The sequence below is a fragment of the Peromyscus maniculatus genome, chromosome 1 (assembly GCF_049852395.1).
Source record: "Peromyscus maniculatus bairdii isolate BWxNUB_F1_BW_parent chromosome 1, HU_Pman_BW_mat_3.1, whole genome shotgun sequence".
NCBI lineage: Eukaryota > Metazoa > Chordata > Mammalia > Rodentia > Cricetidae > Peromyscus > Peromyscus maniculatus.
The window spans coordinates 141,985,572-141,991,571 of record NC_134852.1 but is presented as its reverse complement, the minus strand read 5'-3'; positions in this window follow the sequence as shown (position 1 = coordinate 141,991,571).

Sequence of the window (6,000 nt, the reverse complement as noted above, 5' to 3'; positions counted from 1 at the left end):
ACAAGAACATTCTACGTTGGATATTATCCAGAAAAATTAAACCTATGTTGCTGCCTTAATATATCTGAATACTAGAAACGAGCATTGGGAAAAAAGGCCTAGTCTATGAATAATGGCCTCTACAGCCCTGGAAGCCAACAGTATATAAGGTGGTTTTTGTTTTGTTTTGTTCCTTTTTGTATTGGAGCAGGCAAGCTCTCTTTAAAAAAAAAAAAAAAAAAAAAGGAAAGAAAAAGTCTCCAGCCTTTTCCAAAATGGTGCTAATGCGCCACAGAAACTTAATTTTATAATTTACTGGCAGTCAAGATGGCAGGAAATAAAATAATTTGCTATATTCTGCACAACAAACCCTGCTTTTCCTGGGAAGGGGTAATTATCCCCATGGGAAAAAAAAAGAAGAAGAAAAAAATACGCCATCTCATATTAAGCTAAAGTCTCATCAAGAAGAGAAAAAGTGCCTCATTACGTGTAATTACCAGAGAATTAGAAACATCATTTAACTAAATGAGCGAATAATGCTCAGGATATTGAAGAAACTTGCCTGCACTTCTGCAAAGCACTCTAAGTCCCATTACAAAAATTGCCCCTCTTTAATGGAATAATTTTAGGCCTTGTCTGCCTTGCTTTAAAAATAAAGAGCCTCCGAGAGGCAGAAAGAGGCTGGCACTGCCATAAACAACTGTTGGAAGGACCTGGAGAAGGCGCTGTCTCTCCTGGAGACCAAGATTCACAACGGCTCATAATCTACTGTAATCAGGAAAATTAAACCTGAGGGCCGGGAGAAAGGACTAACCCCCCTGTTTAATTGTGCTTCCTCAAGACGGCGTCGTCCTTGGAGTGTGTATTAGGAATAGCAGATGAAAGCTTTTCAAATTCGGGGAGAGCTTCCCTGCGCCAATACAAAAGCAGTTATGGCCATTGGATGTCTTCTTTAAAAAGGAAAATTATAACATACCTGCAGAGTGCCGTATACTGTGGCTTAATGCAATGATTTTTTTTTTTTTTCCAGCCATTTAAAAGCTTCCAAGCTTAGGCTGGGATATCTCCTCCCCCTTCCTTCTTTGCTTTTAAATTCTGTGGAGAGTTAGCATAAAAGCAGTGGATTTACTTGTTTGTTTGCGCATGTGTGCATACCCTCCACACAGCCCATCTCACTGCAGTAAGTTGATGGTTCTCTCCTTCCAACATGTGTGCTGGGGTCAAACCCAGATCATCAGGCTTGGAGACAGGTTTCCTTAGCCACCTTACTGGGTGTAAAGGCAGTTTTTAAATTTAAATCACTGCCCAGCCTCCAGCAACACTAACCTTAATCTTTATTCACCAGGGAACCAAGGTAGGAAAGACATCAATAATGATCACTTTTGTTTTTTATTTGTTTGCTTGTTTAGTTGGCTGTCAGGTGTATGAATGCTTTGCCTGCATGTGTCTGTGCACCCTGTGCATGCCTGGTGCCTGCAGAGGTTAGAAGAAGGCATCAGATCCCCAGCGGTTGCAAGCAGCTGTGAGCGGCCATGTGGGTGCTGGGAATTGAACCCGGGTCCTCTGCAAGACCAACAAGTGTGTTCTTACCGCTGAACCAACTCTCCAGTTCAGGAAATAATCAGCATTGGTCAGAAGCTTGGCAGATGATCTGAGGAGGGTCTCCAGGGGTCACTCTCAGGAAGAAACCAGAGCATCGAGTCCTGAGACCCAACAAGGAGCCATCCCCACTCCAGGGCCAGGCCTTGCCTAGGTCTGGTATAGGTGGGACAACAAAAGAGACTTCGGGCTGTCACCCACTTCAGCCACTCATCTTGGCAGTGAGGAAGCTAAGACAGGCCCAGGCCACAGAGCTTCCTGCCCAGGTCAATCACGGCCAAGTCCATATTTGTGTGTCTAAATCACAGTCACCACTCAAAATGCTCTGCCCCAGCGGGGTGAGGGGAGGTTGCAAGGGCAGAGGGTGGATGTGAGGGGATGGGGAGATAAGTGGGATTGGAATGCATGATGTGAAATTCACAAAGAATCAATAAAAGTTTTTAAGTTAAAAAATGCTCTGCTCCTCAGAGCTCTGTGGCCCAAGTGCATTCTTCCTGGTCCAGAACATGTCAGTGACAGCTGAGGGTAAACGACAGTGGAAGTGTGGCGGGTATGCTGGTCTGGACACAAAGACCTGCCCTGGGAACAACGCTCCATCTCCAAAGACGAATTCTTCTGCCTCCTTGGGCCCTCGAACTGCTCCCTCAGAACCACCAGGGAGGGTCCCGTACCCAAGAAATCAAAGTATAACAAAAGGCACCTGAAGTGGTTGATTTTCTCAGAGATGAGAATGATTTTACACAGATAAATCTGAAATCACGTTTGGGTTTAGTGACCAGCAAAGTCATTCATTTAACTCTAAGATGAAACTTGGCACCGTGGAAGTTCCCAGATGAAGGAGGTAAGGAAAAAAAATCCTCCTCCTATACTACACAAATGAAACGGAAAAACAAGGCCACTCCACCGTGACACAGATGACAAACGTCATCTCCGGAAGTGAGTCGGGTGAACTGATTTCCCCATCGCGATCACACAGCTAGGAAGAGGGGCCCAGCATCAGAACACAGGTTCCCTGGCTGCCTTCTCAGTGAGAAGCAGCCGCCACCCCACCGGAGTGCTACCGAGGACACCTCCCACCACAGGACGGCATTTCGCAGCACCATTCAGGGTGATCTCTCTAGACTCCCTCAGGATGAGTCTCCATTTCACACCCAAACTTGAAATGATCCACACGGTCACTGTCACCAGCTGCCTGGCCCGGGGTCCAAATGACAGTAGAGATACAAGTACACCGGAGAGGACCAATCAGATGGCTCATCTGGAAAGGTGCTTGCTGACAAACCCTGTCACACCCTCATTTCCATCCTCCAAGGAGAGAATTGACTCCGGAACGTTGCCCTCTGATCTCTATGCGTGGGCTGTGGTGTGTACACACACACACACACACACACACACACACACACACACACACACACACATGTTTTAGTGGCCTGAAGTGTTGTGAGTGACCCTTTGACCCTGTTGGTTCATTTTATCATCAGCCAGTCTATTTTCTCAATGTAAGTGACAGGGAATGCTGTAATTATTTGAACCACTCCTGTCGTTTTTTCCAATTGTTTCCAACCAAGCCCATCTTGTGCCATTAGTAAGGCAATTTTTTTTTTTAAGATGGGGTTTCTCTATGTACCCCTCTGGCTGTCCTGGAACTCATTCTGTAGACCAGGCTGGCCTCGAACTCACAGAGATCTGCTTGTCTCCACCTCTCGAGTGCTGGGATTAAAGGTGTGGGCCAAGGGCAAAGTATTTTTAAATCACATAAGTTGCCTAGTCAAGCTGGCACATACCTCACACTTTGATCACCCTGTGCTCTGAACACCACAGCAGTGACAGCCCAACAACAAAGAGCCACAGAACTCTGAAATAAAAAACAAGCGCTCCTGTGAAGGCGAACAGCTGATCTCTGGGACCAGAGAGAGGAGGAGGCTGCAGGGATTTTAAACCATTGTGCGCAAACTAAAACAGCCAGGCAGGTGATAGAGGATGTCGAGAAAAGCCAGCAACAGCAGCCAAGGGCTAAAATGGAATGGAAAACCTCCACTCTGATAAGCCTGCCGATCCAAACCACAAGCAGAACATGTATTTACAGACAGGCACGGTGGTGGCACAGACCTGCCATCCCAGCAGAGGAGGCAGAGGCAGGAAGGAAGAATGCCAAAAGTTCCAGGCCAACCTGGAAAACATAGTGAGACTCTGTCTCAAAAAACATACAAGGGCTGGAGAGATGGCTCAGAAGTTAAGGGCACTGGCTGCTCTCCCAGAGGACCCAGGTTCGATTCCTAGCACACACCTGACAGCTCACGATGCCCTCTTCTGTAGGACGAAGTGCTTATTAATAAAAAACCTGGCCAGACATAGGGGTAAAAAGCTGAGAGAGTAAAAAAGCAGATAGAAGCCAGCCACGTTCTTACCACTTGGAAATCCTCTGCCAAAGAGACCTACTTCCTGTTTACCCACACCTATATGCTTTGCTGTTCTGCATTTCACTTCCTCTCTCTGCCCAGCTACATCACTTCCTCTTCCTGCCCAGCTCTGTCACTTCCTGTCTGTCTGTCCAGACCTCCAGACCTTTATGTTTAACTAGTGTTGGAATTTAAGTTGTGTGCCACCAGCCTGGCTGTTCCCAGAGTGGCCTTGAACTCAAAGATCCAGACAGATCCCTGCCTCCCGAGGGATAGGATTAAAGGCATGTGCTACTATTGCCTGACTTCTAATATAATAATATGTTTAATATAGTAGCTGTCTTTTTCCTTTGATCCTCAGATAAACTTTATTAGGGTGCACAATATTTTGGAGGACACAATACATCACCACACTCTTCTGACTTCTGTGGACACCAGGCACACATAATGATGTACATCCATGCATGCAGGCAACACTTGTGCACATAAAATATATTTTTCAAATTAAAAAGACAACAAAAAATAAAAATAAAATGTTTTTCTTACATATTGAATTTTTAGTTTTACCCACCAAAGACCATGTTTGAAATGTTCTAAGAGCTAAATGAAGCAATCTGTGAAGTCATGTAGCAAAAGTCAGTAAATATAAAACAAGAGACAGATAAGAAAAAAAGTTGAGGGCTGGTGGGATGGCTCAGAAAGTGAAGGTGCCTGCCACCAGCCTGACAACCTACAGTCAATCCCCAGAAGACCCACGTAGCATAAGAATAGAACTGAGTCCCACAAGTCACCCTGACTCTCCACACATACACCCCAATCCAGACACATAAATAAAAAAATAAATAAATGAATAAATACAATTTAAATTTTTAAGTGGACATGGTTAGCTCTTTCCCTTGAGAGAGAGCAAGAGAAGGGAGAGAGAGAGACAGAGGAAGAAAGAGAGAGAGAGAGAGAATTGAAAACCCAGAAATGAAGAAAAACTAAAATAAATTTTGGAGTAGACAGAGTTCATAAATTGCAAAAGAATTCTATGGAACTTACCCAGAACATGGCATGGAGAGAAAACAAAATGATTATGAAAAGATTAATTAATATGGAGAAAATGCTACGGGGGGTGGGGGGGTTTATGGGCAGGTGGGAAGCCAACACTCAGGGATATAACAACATTGTGGCCAAGCAGAACTTTGTACTACCTCTGAGTACCATGCAGGGATATATAAATCCAGAACTAAACATGTCAGTGAATCTGGAATAAACAGTTAAACAGATTTAATGGCCTTCAAAGTGTGGGAGCTAAGGGCTTGTCTTTTTCCTTTTTAAAAGAATTTTAGCTGGGCAGTGGTGATGCATGCCTTTAATCCCAGCACTAGGGAGGCAGAGGCAGGCATATCTCTATGAGTTCAAGGTCAGCCTACAGAGTGAATTCCAGAACAGTCAGGGATACACAGAGACACTGTGTCTTGAAAAAAAAAAAAATGCCATGAAAAAAATTTTTTTCTTAGATAGGGTTTCATTATGGAACTCTAACAAATCTGAACCTTACTCTGTAGACCAGGCTAGCCTTGAATTCACAGAAATCCACCTGCCTCTGCCTCCCAAGTGCTGTGATTAAAGGCATGAGCCACCACAGTCAACAAGAATGTCACAATTAACTTTGCGTTAACATGGTTAAACTGTGATCCACTGAAACTGGTTGAATTTCAATAACACAGATTGCTTTTCTGTAATGTGGGTGGGCTTTATCCAGTCAGCTGAAGAACTCAAGAGAACTGAAGAGGTCCTGTCTTCAGACTCCCTCTGTAACTGCTGTCCTGGCTCACTAGCAGACACTTTAGACCTGAACTACAGTTCTTCCCTTGGTCTTCAGCTGGCCTGACAAGAAAGGATCCTAAGGGAGAAAGAAAGGATTCATTCTGGCTTACAGTTTAAGAGGATGCATCTCATCAGGGCGGATTGGCCAGAGTGGGTGTGGGCTGGGGTGGGGTGATCTTCGTTACTGTTCTATGGCTGTGAAGAGACA